This window comes from Sciurus carolinensis, unplaced genomic scaffold (genome assembly GCF_902686445.1).
Source record: "Sciurus carolinensis unplaced genomic scaffold, mSciCar1.2, whole genome shotgun sequence".
NCBI classification, from domain to species: Eukaryota; Metazoa; Chordata; class Mammalia; order Rodentia; family Sciuridae; genus Sciurus; species Sciurus carolinensis.
In genome coordinates, this window is record NW_025920218.1 from 86687 (window position 1) to 104091 (window position 17405).

A 17405-nucleotide genomic window follows, 5' to 3' on the forward strand; every position below is an offset into this window, starting at 1 on the left:
CCCTTATTGTGAATTAGCATCTGCATATCAGAGAAAACATTCAGTCTTTGGTTTTCTGGGATTAGCTTATTTCACTTAGCATATATTCTCCTGCTCCATTATTTATAATCAAATGCCATAATTTCATTCTTCTTTAAGACTGAGTAATATTCTATCACATATATGTAAATGTAATTATACACCACATTTTTTCAATCCGTTCATCTGTTGATCATGAACTTCCAGTGGTGTATACAGTGTCTCTTTTACTTAGTATCAGAAATAAATACAGTACTCATTACTGTTTCTTTCCTCATTGTCATTTCCACCATAAAGAAAAGTCATTTCCATGGAATTATGGAGAAGGATAATGAGATTGAGATGATCAGTTAAAAACTAACTCGAATGAAAAAAAATTTTTTTGAACTAATTGCAGACTTAACTAGGAGCCTTTAAAATATTTAATAAAACAGATTTTCTGATTTAGTCAGCTTTTGTGCTGCTGTGACTAAAGGACCCAAGCAGAACAATGTAAAGGAGAAAAAGTTTATTTGAGGGCTTAAACAGTTTCAGAGGTCTTAGTCTGTTGAAGGCCAGCTCCATTCCTTGGGGCTCCATTCCTCATGGCAGGAGAGTGTGGCAGAGGGAAGTAGCTCGCATGGGGATCAGGAAGCAGAGAGAGAGTTCCCTCTCCAGATACAAAGTATATGCCCCATATCCACACCCCCAGTGAACCACTCCCTTCCAGCCACAAACTACCACTTCAGTTACCACTCAGTTAATCCCTATCTGGGGATTAATTCACTGATTGGGGTAAGACTCTCACAAACCAATCGAATTTTCCAAAGGATGCAGTTGGTAAGACTACACATTTCTTATCACTCATAAGCAACCCATTGTTCTTGTTTCATTTATTTTAAAGACATCTGCCAAGCATGTGTCATTGGTTGAGTCTCTCAGATTATCCATCATGATAAAAGGGTCATAGTCCTTTCATTAAAAGGAGTGGAGCTTACACAAGAGTTCCTTAAGTCTATCTGATTCAGCAAGAAGTCACCTTCTCCATAATTACGAATTTATATCTATTAATTTTTCTACTGTACTCCCTTGTAATGTCATCAAATCATAAAATGAAGCAATATGATCATGGATCTCATCTAATATTCTCTATTGGACTATTTGGTTTTTTATAGTGGAACTTATACAGGGTAAGTTTGGGTTATCGCAGAAACAGGAAAGAAATTAGGAAAGATTCTATACAGATAATGTTTTATAAAGAATAGTGTATTCTTTTTTAAAATTTCTTTAATTTTTAAAATTTTTATTTTTTTATTTTTATTATTGTAAACAAATGGAATACATGTTGTTTCTCTATTTGTACATGGAGTCAAGGCATACCATGTGTGTAATCATAAATTTACATAGGGCAATGTTGTTGATTAATTCTGTTATTTTTTACCCTTCCCCCCCCCCCCTCCCACCCCTCTTTTCCCTCTATACAGTCCTTCCTTCCTCCATTCTTACCACCCTCCTTATCCCTAACCCTAAACCTAACACTAACCCTAACGCTAAACCCTCACATCCCGCATTATATGTCCTCATCCGCTTATCAGCGAGATCATTCGTCCTTTAGTTTTTTGAGATTGGCTTATCTCACTTAGCATGATATTCTCCAATTTCATCCATTTGCCTGCAAATGCCATAATTTTATCATTCTTCATGGCGGAGTAATATTCCATTGTATATATATGCCACAGTTTCTTTATCCATTCATCAACTGAAGGGCATCTAGGTTGGTTCCAAAATCTGGCTATGGTGAATTGAACAGCAATGAACATTGATGTGGCTGTATCTCTGTAGTATGCTGATTTTAAGTCCTTCGGGTATAGGCTGAGGAGTGGGATAGCTGGGTCAAATGCTGGTTCCATTCCAAGCTTTCTGAGGAATCTCCATACTGCTTTCCAGAGTGGCTGCACTAATTTGCAACCCCACCAGCAATGTGTGAGTGTACCTTTTTTCCCCACATCCTCGCCAACACCTATTGTTGCTTGTGTTCTTGATAATCGCCATTCTAATTGGGGTGAGATGAAATCTTAGGGTAGTTTTGATTTGCATTTCTCTTATTACTAGAGATATTGAACATTTTTTCATATGTTTGTTGATTGCTTGTATATCTTCTTCTGTGAATTGTCTGTTCATTTCCTTAGCCCATTTGTTGATTGGATTATTTGTATTCTTGGTGTAGAGTTTTTTGAGTTCTTTATAGACTCTGGAAATTAGTGCTCTATCTGAAGTATGAGTGGCAAAGTTATTCTCCCACTCTGTAGGCTCTCTCTTCACATTACTGATAGTTTCCTTTGCTGAGAGAAAGGTTTTTAGTTTGAATCTATCCCAGTTGTTGATTCTTGCTTTTATTTCTTGTGCTACGGGCGTCCTGTTAAGGAAGTCTGATCCTAAACCAAGAAGTTGAAAGTTCGGACCTACATATTCTTCTATAAGATGCAGGGTTTCTGGTCTGATTCTGAGGTCCTTGATCCATTTTCAGTTGAGTTTTGTGTAGGGTGAGAGATAGGGGTTTAATTTCATTCGGTTGCATATAGTTTTCCAGTTTTCCCAGCACCATTTATTGAAGAGGCTATCTTTTCTCCATTGCATATTTTTGGCACTTTTGTCTAGTATGAGAAAATTGTATTATTTGGGTTTGTGTCCATGTCCTCTATTCTGTACCATTGATCTACCTGTCTATTTTGGTACCAATACCATGCCGTTTTTGTTACTATTGCTTTGTAATAGAGTTGAAGATCTGGTATTGTGATACCCCCTGCTTTGCTCTTTCTACTGAGGATTGCTTTAGCTCTTCTGGGTTTCGTATTCTTCCAGATGAATTTCATAATTAATTGCTTGCTGTATTTCTGTAAGGTACATCATGGTGATTTTAATTGGAATTGCATTGAATCTGTATAGCACTTTAGGTAGTATGGCCATTTTGACAATATTAATTCTGCCTATCCAAGAACATGGGAGATCTTTCCATCTTCTAAGGTTTTCTTTAATTTCTTTCTTTAGTGTTCTATAGTTCTCATTGTAGATGTCTTTTGCCTCTTTTGTGAGATTGATTCCCAAATATTTTATTTTTTTCGATGCTATTGTGAATGGGGTAGTTTTCCTAATTTCTCTTTCTGAAGATTCATCACTTATGTATAAAAATGCATTGGATTTATGAGCATTGATCTTGTAACCTGCTACTTTACTGAATTCAATTATGAGTTCTAAAAGTTTTCTGGTGGAATTTCCAGGTTCCTCTAAATATATAATCATGTCATCAGCGAAAAGGGATAGTTTGAGTTCTTCTTTTTCAATTCGTATCCCTTTAATTTCTTTGGTTTGTCTAATTGCTCTGGCTAGAGTCTCAAGGAAGATGTTGAATAGAAGTGGTGAAACAGGGCATCCCTTCCTTGTTCCAGTTTTTAGGGGGAATGCTTTCAGTTTTTCACCATTTAGAATGATATTGGCCATGGGCTTAGCGTAGATGGTCTTTACAATGTTAAGGAATGTTCCCACTACCCCAATTTTTTCTAGTGTTTTGAGCATGAAGGGATGCTGTATTTTATCGAATGCTTTTTCTGCATCTATTGAAATAATCATGTTATTCTTAACTTTAAGTCTGTTGATATGGTGAATAACATTTATTGATTTTCAGATATTGAACCAACCTTGCATCCCTGGCATAAAACCCACTTGATCGTGGTGCACTATCTTTTTAATATATTTTTAGATGCGATTTGCTGAAATTTTGTTGAGAATTTTTTTGTTGATGTTCATTAAGGATATTGTTCTAAAATTTTGTTTCTTCGATGTGTCTCTGTCTGGCTTAGGTGTCAGGTGATATTGGCTTCATAGAATGAGATTGGGAGGGATTCCTCCTCTTCTATTTCTTGGAATACTTTGAGGAGTATTGGAATAAGCTCTTCTTTAAAGGGTTTTTAGAATGCGGCTGAGAACCCATCTGGTCCCAGACTTTTCTTTGTTGGTAGGCTTTGGATGACCTCTTCTATTTCATTGCTTGAAATTGATTTATTTAAGTTGTGTATGTCCTCCTCTTTCATTTTAGGTAATTCATATGTCTGTAGAAACTTGTTGTTGTCTTCGAGGTTTTCTGTTTTGTTGGAGTATAGATTTTCAAAATAGTTTCTAATTATGTTTTGTATTTCACTCGTGTCTGTTGTGATATTTCCTTGTTTATTCTGAATTTTAGTAATTTGAGTTTTCTTCCTCTTTCTTTTTGTTAGTGTGGCTAAGGGTTTATCAATTTTGTTTATTTTTTCAAAGAACCAACTATTTATTTTGTTAACTTTTCCAATTGTTTCTTTTGTTTCAATTTCGTTGATTTCGGCTCTGATTTTAACTATTTCCTGTCTTCTACTACTTTTGGTGTTGGTGTGCTCTTCTTTTTCTAGGGCTTTGAGCTGTAGTTTTAAGTCATTTATTTGTTGATTTCTACTTCTTTTGTTGAATGCGCCCAGTGAAATAAATCTTCCTCTAAGTACTGCTTTCATAGTGTCCCAGAGATTTTGATATGATGTGTCTTTCTTCTTGTTTACTTCTAAGAATTTTTTATTTCCCTCTTCATGTCTTCTGTTGTCCATTCATCATATAATAGCATATTATTTAATCTCCAGGTATTGGAGAAGTTTCTGTTTTTTATTCTGTCATTTATTTCTAATTTGAATCCTTTATGATCTGATAGAGTACAAGGTAGTATCTCTACCTTCTTTATTTGCTAACAGTAGCTTTGTGGCATAAAATATGGTCTATTTTAGAGAAGGATCCATGTGCTGCTGAGAAGAAAGTGTATTCGTTCTTTGTTGGATGGTATATTCTATATATGTCGGTTAAGTCTAAACTGTTGATTGTGTTATTGAGATCTATGGTTTCTTTATTCAATTTTTGTTTGGAAGATCTATCCAGTGGTGAGAGAGGTGTGTTAAAATCGCCTAATATTATTGTGTTGTGGTCTATTTGATTTCTGGAATTGAGAAGGATTTGTTTGACATACATGGATGAACCAATGTACAGGGCATAGATATTTATGATTGTTATGTCTTGCTGATTTATGCTTCCTGTAAGCAGTTTGTAATGTCCTTCATTATCCCTTCTAACTAGTTTTAGCTTGAAGTCCACATTATCTGAAATGAGGATGGATACTCCAGGTTTTTTGCTGTGTCCATGTGCATGGTATGTTTTTTCCCATCCTTTCACCTTTAGTCTATGGGTATCTCTTTCTATGAGTTGAGTCTCTTGTAGGCAGCATATTGTTGGATTTTCCTTTTTATTCCAATCTGCCAGTCTATGTCTTTTGATTGATGAGTTCAGGCCATTAACATTCAGCGTTATTATTGTGATATGATTTGTATTCCCAGTCATTTGACTCATATTTGTTTTTTGACATGATTTGGTTTCTCCTTTATTTGGCTATTCCTTTAGGCCTGTTCCTCCCAGTTGCTGATTTGCATTGTTGTTTTTCATCTCTTCCTCATGGAATATTTTGCTGAGAATGTTCTGTAATGCTGGCTTTCTTTTTGTAAATACCTTTAGCTTTTTTTTTTATCATGGAAGGATCTTATTTCATTGTCAAATCTGAAAGTAAGTTTTGCTGGGTATAAGATTCTTGGTTGGCATCTGTTTTCTTTCAGGGCTTGTTAAATGTTGTTCCAGGCCATTCTAGTTTTTAGGGTCTGGATTGAAAAATCTGCTGATATTCTTATTGGTTTCCCCCTGAATGTAATTTGATTCTTTTCTCTCGTGGCCTGTAAAATTCTGTCTTTGTTTTGTATGTTAGGTATTTTCATAATAATGTGCCTTGGTGTGGGTCTAGTTATAATTTTGTATATTTGGAGTCTTATAAGTCTCTTGTACTTGGTTTTCCATTTCATTCTTCAGATTTGGGAAATTTTCTGATATTACTTCATTGAATAGATTGTTCATTCCTTTGGTTTGTTTCTCTAAGCCTTCCTCAATCCCAATAATTCTTAAATTTGGCCTTTTCATGATATCCCATAAATCTTGTAGATTCTGTTCATAATTTCTTAACATCTTCTCTGTTTGGCCACCTTTGTTTTCAAGGTTAAATATTTTTTCTTCAATGTCTGAGGTTCTGTCTTCCAGGTGTTCTATCCTATTAGTTATGCTTTCGATGGAGTTTTTAACTTGGTTTATTGTTTCCTTCATTTCAAGGATTTCTGTTTGTTTTTTTTTTCAGTATCTCTAACTCTTTATTGAAATGATCTCTTACTTCCCATATTTGCTCTTTTAACTGTTGATTGGTGCGATCATTTAATGCCTGCATTTGCTCTCTCATCTCCTCCTTCAATGCCTGCTTTTGCTCTTTCATCTCCTCATTTGCTTCCCTGATTGTTTTACTTATGTACATTCTGAACTCCCTTTCTGACATTTCTTCTGCTGTGCTATCATTGGGTTTTATTGATATAGTATCTAGTTTTGTTTGGGACATTTTCTTCCCTTGTTTTCTCATATTGGTCAGATGTCAGTGGGACTCTGAGATATTGCAGATTTCCTCTATTGGCTTATAGTGTCCCTGTAGATTTTCAGTGTATCACCTCCCAGCCTTCAGTAGCCTGAAGTCTTGGAGGAACTTGATAATGCAGTGCTTCCAAAGAAAGCTGCCCCTATCCCACTACTGGTTCCAGGGCTTGGACCTGGCTCTGTGTGGAAAGGCTCTCACTGGGGGGCCTGCTCTGAGAAGCTGGCCGTGTGGGTGGCGCCCACCACCGGAGTACTCAGGGCTACCTGGAAAGACTCTAGCTGCTCTGCCCTGCTCTGATAAGACGCCCCTATCTGTGCCTGCTGCCCAGTCCAAGCTTCACCCAGTGCGGGAGACTCACCCCGTGGCTCTATTTTAGTCCGAGTCTCTCAATGCCTCCCCTTCTTGAATCCTGCATTCTGGAGTGACTGGAGATGTAGTCACCCTCTAGTCTGCCATCTTGGATCACCCCGTGGGAAGAGCCTGTGGCCTGAGGGGGCAGGGCCACATGGAGAAGTCTCTGGCTGCCCTTCCCTGATCCCAGAGGCTGCCTGCGGGTCAGAGCTCTCCGTTGGCTCGGGGACTTGTGGCTGACTCTGTAGAAAGGCTCTCACTGGGTGGTCTGCTCTGAGAAGCTAGCCTTGAAAGGCGCATCCCGCCAGAGGGGGCCGGGCTGCTTGGAGAAGTCCCTGGCTGCCCTGTCCTGGTCTCTGAAGGTGCATGCAGGCCGGAGCTCACTGCACTGGCTCTGGGACTTGGAGTTGGTTCTGTGCAGAAAAGCTCTTACTGGGGGGCCTGCTCCGAGGAGCTGGAGAAGCTGGCCGTGTGGGAGGAGCCCACCGCCAGAGTGTGCAGGGCTGCCTGGGGAAGACTTTAGCTGCCCTGCCCTGCTCTGATAAGCCACTTCTATCTGGGCCTGCCACCCAGGCCAAGCTTTGCCCGGTGGGGGAGACTCACCTCGTGGCTCTATTTTAGTCTGAGTTACTCAATGCTTCCCCTTCTTGAATCCTGGGTTCTGGAGTGACTGGAGATGCAGTCACCCTCTAGTCTGCCATCTTGGATCGCCAATGTATTCTTTTGTTGTTTTTGTTTTTGGTACTAGGGATTGAAGGCAGGGGTACTCAACCATGAGCCACATCCCCGGTCCTTTTTTGTATTTCATTTAGAGATAGTGTCTCACTGAGTTGCTTAGGGCCTTGCTAAATTGCTGATGCTGGCTTTGAACTTGTGATCCTCCTGCCTCAGCCTCCCTAGGTGCTGAAATTATAGGTGTGCTCCGCTATGCCCAGACTACTAGTATCCTTTTCAAAATGATTTTAATATGGTTAAATTAAGTGATTACTCCTCAATCTTTAGAAGTGGTTGTAAATTCCAAAAGCAAATATTCATAATAAATAGCCATTTATTGTGATATGCTGAATATGTTGTTCCTCAGGAGGAATTTATAGTTCAATAAGCTGTACAAAACAGCAATGAACAGTTTGCATTAAAGCAACATTCCCATCAGTCACTGCACATGCATCTGGCACATATCACCTCAATGATTTGTGTGTGCAGTTTTCATGGCAGAAACCCAGAACTTTATCCAGAAGAAGTAATCCAGGGGATTCAATCCAGTACAAAGATATTTACATTACAGAATTTATAGTCACCTGAATTTTATTTTATTAAGATTTACCTACTGTAAATCTCATAAACATTTCAGCATTTTTATACATAGCAAGAAATAGAAAACAAAAAAGTAAGATATTGGAGATAGTAACAAAAATACATCTCCTTTCTTTGCAAAATTTTTCACATCAAAACATTTTGTTGCAAATAAAGTAATTTGTTTTGTTTTGTTTTGCAGTACTAGAGATTGAATCTAGGGTCTAGTACAAACACATGCTGTACCACTGAGCTATACCCCAAGATCCTTTTTAATTTCATTTTGAGACTTGGTCTTGCTAAGTTGCTGAGGCTGGCTTCCAACTTGCAATCATCCTCCTTCAGACTCCTGAGTACCTGGGATTATAGATGTGTACTACCATGCTCAGCTTGAAGTGAGTTTTTAAATACACAGATAGAAGACTCTCTAAATGACATTTAGAATCAATTGCAAATTCAACTTTAAAAGAGACTTTTAACATAGGTTTCACACTGACTTCAACAAATCAGGCACTCCAGAATACAATATGTATACATATTTTACAATATGTAAAATATGTGATGCCATCTTCATACCCCAAGGGAAAAAGCTCTTTTGCAAATAAGTAAAATCAAAACAAAACAAAAACAGGGAGGCATTCTACAATGTTATCTCTAAGAACAGTTCCCTTTCATAGACTACAATGCTATTGACAATTTCAAGCACATTTACTTCTAAAGAATTCTCATAGGAAGAAATTCCTCCAAGCTTCCCCAGACACAGCTCCACTTTCTGTCCTTCTCACCACCTGAACAGTATAGCATGTCCAGTTCCAGGCAGACCCAGTGGCTTCCCCCTGTATTCTCTAAGGTTGGTCACATTCATAACCAATGTTTTGTAACACAATTAACTATAATTATTTCTGGGGTCAATGTGGATTGCTGCATTTTCCAAACAGGTGTAGATCTCTGTGGTTACTCAGAGATTTGCTAGGGTGTCCCTCCCTGAGATGAGCTGTGATATCCAGAACACCCCATCTCCCTATAAACATGTGGCCCTGCTTCTCACACTTATTGCACCACAGTTATGCAAATGACACAGGTGAAACTAATGTCCAGAAAGGTATAAAATAACACTGTGCCAGCCACAGTAAATGGGGAGTAAAAAAGCTAAGTTCTCATCTAGGAAACATGGCTGGCACAGCCCTGCAGTCCTGAACATTTTTGTGCATTAGCTTTTCTCACCCTCATTCACTTTCATTATGTCAGCAGTTATTCTTTTCCCCTTTGTCCAGTACTTGAAATTGCTGCTACCTGCTCCCTCATGTTGTCACAATCTCTATCATTTTTTGCCAACAACCACTTGTACAGACAGACATCTATCATCTCATAAATCCTCCTGAAACATTGCAAAAAGACCATCCCACTCCCTTTTATATTCCTGCCATAATTTGTTGCTAGGAACACTTTACATACCTATTTCCAACATCAAGAAAATCTTCAAGAGGTGTATGAATTTCCTTTGTACACTGTGGTCCCTGGAGTGAGAGAAACTTTCCACATTCCAGTCTATGACTTAGGCAAGTCACTCAGTGTCTCCAAACATAAACTTCCTAAAATGAGAATGAATGTTAATAATATTGTAGTGAGGGGTGAATGAGTTACAATATTAAAACACTTTGCCTAATTCCTATTGGATGCCTTTGATATTTTTTTTTAATTTTTATTTCATTATATTACCAACTTAACTTGATGATTTTTATTTTTACTGTATGATTGTCAACTTAACTTTTACTTGCTAAATTAAGTACACACAATTCTGGTACATTATTTCCAGAGTTAAGAAATTAATTTTCTAGCACAAAAGGTAATGTTTAATACATACCAGAGATTTACAGTTCTGAGAAAAAAATGAATATTCCTTCAAGAAATTTTTCAAATTGCTTTTTTAACATGATATTTAGTGGTTTTTACTAATTTATTTTGGTGTTAAAGGATTGTTTTCTATAATCCCAGTGACCGCTGCTTTGACTGTGAACAAGCTGCACTAATGGAGTTCTTCAAAACTGACTTTGTTCTCTCCACACTGCCTATGCACGCCAGCTCTTTGGTGCTGGTGTTTCCAGTCCTTGGGTGAAATCTAGGGTCCCCATGGCTTACCTGTTCATGTTCAGATAATGAAAAATCCACTGGTTCTCTCCAGGGACAAAATGATGTCTTGTTACAGTAATTACACTGCCAGTCCCAGGTTAACAGTCAAAACACAACACTGCATTAAAACAGGAAGTTTCTCTCTCAGGAATAGCAGGGCTTGCTGGAATCCTGCAGAGCCAAGTCAGCAAACAGCAGGCAGACTTCTCCATTTGCATTTGGTACATCTACCTCTTCTGCGACATAGGACTGGAGATCTTGTCTTCTAACCACTACAAGTCCAGCAGCCACCATGGGAGTAGAAGAGCAAGAAAATATCACTTGATGGGTGTTGTTCTTCCCTGAGCCCAAGGATGCTGTCTGGAGTAGACATGAGTTCAGAGGGGGCTCTTTCATGGCCATTCCCTGTGGTTTCTAGGGCCTTGCTCATGTACTTCCCATGGCTGGTCCTCTCAAGATCTGGTCTAACTTTTGGCCCTGTGGTGGGAAGCAGTTATTCACAAGGTAGCCTCGCTGTGTTTCTGGATTCTTCAGCTCAGTCCACTTCCAGATGGCTCAAAAATGGTCAGAAAATAGTCTTTGAGTTTCCCCAAATGCCAGAAGGAACATAGGCAGGTTCTCACAATTAGTTCCTAGATGGGAATTGTTTTAAGAAAACTGAGAATTCTTAATTTAGCAAAGCTTGCCTACAGAAAGAAAGAAAAGATTTCTAGCACAGTGGCACTTGGGACCAAAGACTGTTAACCCTCACCATCACCACCTCCACAGATAACACTCACTGCCAGGGAAAAGGAAGTGCCATATGGAAACCATCTGATTGGCAGCAGTCACCATTTCTGACCTAGATGCACATGATCAGAGCAGTGTGTACCACGTGATTATCTGAAGCTGCACTGCTATGATTGGCTGAGAATTAGTTGCTTGGTTATGAGTGCATTCCTACCTTAGATTGGGTTTCAATTTGTTTGCATAGAAAGCTAGGTTACAGTTCACCATAGACACAGGCCTCTTTGGGATAAACTTTATCATGCAAGTATGGAGACAGGTTTAGGAAAAACTTATTTCAATTTAAGACTTAGCCCCATTTTGCTCATATTTTTAAATCTCAAGAGAGTAACCAAGACCGTGAGTGTAGGGCTGGAGACATGGCTTAGTGGCAGAGTACTTGCCTAGCTTGTGTGAAGCACTGGGTTCAATTCTTAGCACTACATGTAAATAAATAAAATCTGCTGACAACTAAAAATTATTTTTTAAAAAAGAGAAAGGAATGTTTGAAAAAAATGAGTGTAGACGTGACACTATCTTCTACAATCATCAAAATGGATCTGCTTGATTTCAGTACAGGCTTCACAAGTGCACAACATCAAGTTAAGTTAGATGAGCTGGGCATAGTGGTGCATGCCTATAATCCTAGAGAGTCAGAAAATAGGCAGGATAGCAAGTTCAAAGCCAGCCTCAGCAACTTAGAGACCAGAAGCAACTTAGCAAGATCCTAATAAAATATAAAAAATAAAAAGAACTAGGGATGTGGCTCAGTGATAAAGCACCCCTTGGTTCAATTTCCAGGACCTCCCCACCCCCAAAAATAAGTTAGATGGCTTGTAGGTTTTATGCCTACCATCACAAGACCACTGGATGTGCCTGGACTGTATGAGTGTTTAAACTTTGAGTACGACTTGATAGTGTCCTATACAGCCTGGGGATGGTCATGTGTTGGTTTCTCACTGTGCCTGGGTGACTTGTCGGGGGTGTCCCCAGAAGTGCCATGACTGAGCTATTCTGACTGACATAGGAGCTGTTGTGTTCCATTTGCCTGGAGATCTTGAAGGAGCTGGTCACCATCCCTTGTGGCCTCAACTTTGTCAGTTGTGCCTGGAGGAGACATGGGCCATCCAAGGCAAGCCATACCAGTGCCAGCACTCCTGGAGATGAAGAACATGGTGCTGTGCATGGTGGTGGACCAGTTTCTATAGGCCTAGCTGAAGCATGTGCCCAACACCAACAGGATGCCAGTTCCCTGGCCTCCAGTCCATCCACCCAGCTGGTGTGTGACCACTGCCTTAAGGCAGAGGCCCTGAAGACTTGCCTGAAATGCATGGCCTTCTATCAGGAGCACTTATGGCCACACCTTGAGAGCCCTGCCTTCCAAGACCTGTTGCAGTTATGGGTTTGAAACCTGCTGAGCCGCAAATGTTCTCAGCCATGGGACTTATTTTGCCCCACACATGATGAATGAATCTGCCACATCTACCTGGTGGAGCACAAATCCAGCTTTCCAGTGTCCCTGAATCAGGAGAATAAACTGAGGCATAAACTAACCATCAATGGAGCCTCAAGAGCACTGGAGAATGTAAAACCCAGACAGCAAAGCTTGCAGGAGGCTGCCAAAAGGAAGATGGAGCAACTGAGACAGGAATACATGAAAACAAAAGTTCCCATTGTTACCTCCGAGGCCAACTAGATAGGCAAGATAAAGGAAGAAGAGAAGAGGGTCATCAACAATTTTGACTCCATTTACCAGATTCTCCTCAAGAAGAAAAGTGAGATCCAGACCCTGAAAAAGGAAATCGAGAGCTTAGTGAAAGGGGAAGAGTTTGAATGTCTAAAGAAAGCATCAAAACAGCAAACAGTCTCAATGAAGCCAGTCTATGTCCACAAGGTGGAGCTGGACCATGAGCTGACCATACATGCACAAAAAGGACTGCTTAGTATTTGTGACAAATGAAAACCTCTATTCCAAAGTACTTTTCTGCAACCCACAGGGCCAATTTTCTTGCCACTGGCAGTTTAATAAATGTGCTTCCAAAGTTCTCCCAGCAATTCCTCATTTCTTGCAGGAGTGGTTAGTTTGCCATTGGTTTTACTGGTCAGTTGGCAGATGAAGCCCACCAGCAGAGGAGCACAGGTCTATTTGGGCCACAATTTCCTCCTTGCTTCCTGGTCCTGTATCATGGTCTGTAGGTTCTTGAAAGGAAACCTTTAAGCCACAAGGCCACTCTTATTTAGTTATAACTAGATACTGTCATTGGCAAGTTCTATAGAGGGGTACTCACAGCCCCTCATCAGCCTGTGCTCACAGGGAATGATTGGCTGAGACCCCACTTTCAGCCCCTCTGCATGGGTGTTGCCCCTTTTCACCATGGACTTCAGGTCCATGGGAAACTGAACTCTTAGGGCAAGGGAGGCACTAATGCCACCTATTCACTAACAATGAGGGATGAATCAAATTAGAAAACCTCTGCACAGCTAAGGGTATAATAAACAGAGTGAAAAGATAACTTAGAGAGTGAGAGAAAATCTTTTTCAGCTATTCATTTGACAGAGGAATAATATGCAGAATATATTTTTTAAAAAACTCAAAAACTCAACAACTAATAAATATGTAATACAATAAGAAGTGGAACAATTATCTGAATGTACTTCACAAAAGAAATACAAATGGCCAGTCAATAAAAGAAAAAAAATGTTCAACATCTTTATCCATCAGGAAAATAAAAATCAGAACTACAATGAAATTTCATTTTACCCCAGTTGGAATGACTATTATAAAAAAATAAATTAAAAAATAATAAATACTGGTGAGGATATAGAGTAAAAGGAACTCTTTTACACTGATGGTGAGAATGTTAATGAGTACAAACTCTATAGAAAACAAGATGGATCTTGCTTGGAAAACTAAAAAAAGAACTATCATATGATCCAGGTATACCACTGCTGGGTATTTCTCCAAAGTAAAGTGAGCATACAAATTGATACCTCAATGCCCATGTTTATTGTGGCACTATTCACAATGTGGAAAGATATGGACTCAGTCTAGGTGCCTGTCAACATATACACAAACTTTAAAAAAGTATATATACTATACGGAGTATTTTTCAACCATAAAGAATAATATAATCCTGTCATTTGTAGGAAAGCTGATGGAACTCAAGGACATGGAGTTAAGTGAAATATGTCAGACACAGTTAAGGAAAGCATAGCCTGTTTTTCCTCATATACAAAATCTCAGTCTTCATTTCCAGAACTGTTAATAAATATTTTTTTGTTGTTCAAGCAACCCTGTCATGGCACTTTGTTATGACAACCCAAGCTGACTATGACCTCTGTAGAGAGGTGTAACCAGAGAAAGTGGACTCTTTCCTTCTCTCACAGCAACACTTGGCTGAAAGACAAGGTCCCATATGATTCTGTCACTGTGTCCAGAAGTAACTAACACCACTCTCATTATTTTAATGCTTTTGATGAAATTGATTAGCACTATCCAATTTGAAAACTGAATTCTAGAGTTGATACAGATGGGAGAGTTCCAGAGTGAAAAAAATTAAGATCAAGTAGAAAGTATAGGGGTGCAAAAATTAGTAGTCAAAGTAAATAATATTTAGAGTATTAGTTCCAAAAATCCAAATTAATGCCAAAAATATGATAAACTCCAAAATGTCAAAGATTTAAATAAAAACAGTATCTCCACATATGATATTCAGAAACTTAAACCAAGAATGGCACAGACTGCAACCAATGAGAATTGATGTCATCTGTAGGGCTGGATTCAACCCAGAAGTCTTTAGCTGCAAAGAGAACATGGAACTATAAATGGTGCCATAAAAGAGGTAGGGGTAGGTCAGTAAAAGAGGGCCATTCAGGATTCTTCATCAACCACTGTAGAAATATTTCAATATTGTAACAATCAATCAGGAGCTATGATCTGAATAATGGTCTCTGTCACCGTGACAGGAGCATGCCTGTGCTGGGAAGTCCGTGTGCAAAGGCACTAGTTAAGACTGCCCAGATGCTATGGTGACACCCTGCTCAAAAGAGGTTCCATGCATGCCACAGCACTATCAGTCTTGTCCCTGAGTTCAGGCACCAGTTTCTGGGGGTATAGAATTATGAGTGCAAGTTGATAATTATAATTGGATTGCCCAGCACTTTGTATTTTATCCTGCATGCTTTGAAGAAACTTTCTCACAAAAAATCATTTTGATGTTAAAACCTATAATAATAAACATGCTGAGTTAGCTCTGGGTCATTATATCTCCATAAGAGTATAAAAATCTACATGGTCTCAGCTTTCTCTGTGTGTATGTCTGTCTTTTCTAATCCCCCATTGCCCCTCATCAGTTTTGGAATTAACTGATACAGCCGCACTCTTTGGAGCCAAGAAACACCAGCCTACAGGTACAGGTGGACTCAGTAATTCCAGAGCTCTCTGATGTAGGTGATATTTATGTCTGAAAAAATGTGTGGTCCCTGTATAGCTAAGGCATCCTTGAGGCTTAGCCCACATAATATTTGCCTTTACATTCTTATAGTAGGGCTCAGTGTTTTGCCTTCATGCTTGTTCTCTAACTGAACTAAAGAAAACATCTTTCTCTCCATGTAACTTGAACATTATAAAAAAAGTATAGAAGGATGCATGAAGAACTATTTTTGAATAGAAATGGCCTTTCATGGGCCATTTTCACAATTGGGTGAAAGATAAGTGTTTTCCTAGAGACAGTTTGTGGTCTTTCCAAAGTTCAAAGAAAAAGAAAGGACGGTATTCAAATTTTAAGTCAAAATCACCATATCTTGAAATAAATGGCATACACAGAGGGGTTGTTGAAGGGCCTTTGAGGCAGGGACATTTCAGAGAGGTGTGGGCAGTGCTATAGAGTCCATTTATGGACCCATGACAGCAGAAAGATGGTTGTATCTCCAGGTATCATGGACAGGGAAGGATGTATTCCTGGGTTTTGGCCTGAGGTAGTCATGGAAGAACTGCTGCCACCTCAGCAATGACTTTAGAAAAACTTCAAGAAAGACAATTAAGGCCATGGAATGAGCACCCTTGTCTCTTTATCCTCAGGCCCACTTCTTCCCAGCAGTGCTTTCCATTGGCTGAAGGTGAATGGTAACCAGAGGTTCATGGATCTGGGATGATGGAGGGTGGCATAAACTCAGGATACTGCTGAGGGATGACAGAGAGAAGAGTCCATCAAATAGTGCAGAGTTGTGAATGTCATATGTATATATCTGCATTGATGGTCTGATGGCTTTCAAAATGCTTCCAAATTAACCAACACCACTACAGTATGTGTTAAGAAAGAAGGTGTTGAATGACTCTCAGTGATAATTTTCTATCTTTTCCGTACATCATTGTACCAGTTTTTCTCTAATGAAAGTGCCTTTCTGTGTTTAGAATGTTACCAAGCTCAGATAATGGTTAAGAGAATTTGCAAGATGGTAAAGAGAAAAAGCAATAATATAAACTCCATGGGCTGAAAAGTAGTATCTCATATGGAAACATTGAAAGTTTATGAAGAGGAAAGTTTAGGAAGAAGATGAAAATTATGAATTACAGAACACCAAGAAGACAAAGAATATAGAAATGGGAAATTATTTCTTAGCAAAATCATTAATGAGAATTAAAAAGGGAAAAAAGAATAGTCACTCAAGAAAATCAGCAAATTGCTTTTCTTGAAAAAGAGTCATAGCTATCAGGCAAAGTAACATTCATGTGTCCCTTAAGCAAAGTTAGATCTGAAACTCCATTTCTGCCTTTATATATTGACAGAGGGAGTATGGTTTCTCTCCAGGACAGAGGTGTTTAATCAATAGTCAAGTTTTGATGAAATAGTCCTCTGCTGTCACTTGTATGATGAAGGCCAATGTATTAAGAACAAGCCCAGAGAGAGGACCAACTTAATTCTGATGTTAAAATCAATCTCTTTGGAACAGAGATTATGGTTTGAAAGAAGAGAGCACATTCTTTGATGTACTGCACATTGCCTGCACTACCAGTCACCTTCAGCAGGTGTCATTTCACACACTGTGTGATCTTTGGCATAGTAGAGTGAGCAGAGAAATCTGTCTAGCTGAAGCTGGATGCCAGGAAAAGATTCAGGGAAGTTGGAAAAATATTTTAACTTGCTCTCTGAAATTCAGTCATCACAAATGAAGAATTACATCTGACCTTAGCACCATCCTTACTGATTCATTAGTAGACAAGAGCTGGTGGCAGGGACTGGGAATTAGAAACCTGTGTAAAGTGTAACAAGAGCATTCTATGGGTTGTCTGCATCATCATGTTTATATTCTTTTTATTAGAATAAATTTTTTCATTTATGAG

The 17405-nt window shown here is 38.9% G+C and overlaps 1 pseudogene; it reads left to right on the top strand.

Annotated features, from left to right (window-relative positions):
* The first annotated feature begins 12062 nt into the window (after positions 1 to 12062).
* Positions 12063 to 13022, top strand: LOC124975159 (E3 ubiquitin/ISG15 ligase TRIM25-like; annotated as a pseudogene).
* The last annotated feature ends 4383 nt before the right edge of the window (positions 13023 to 17405 follow it).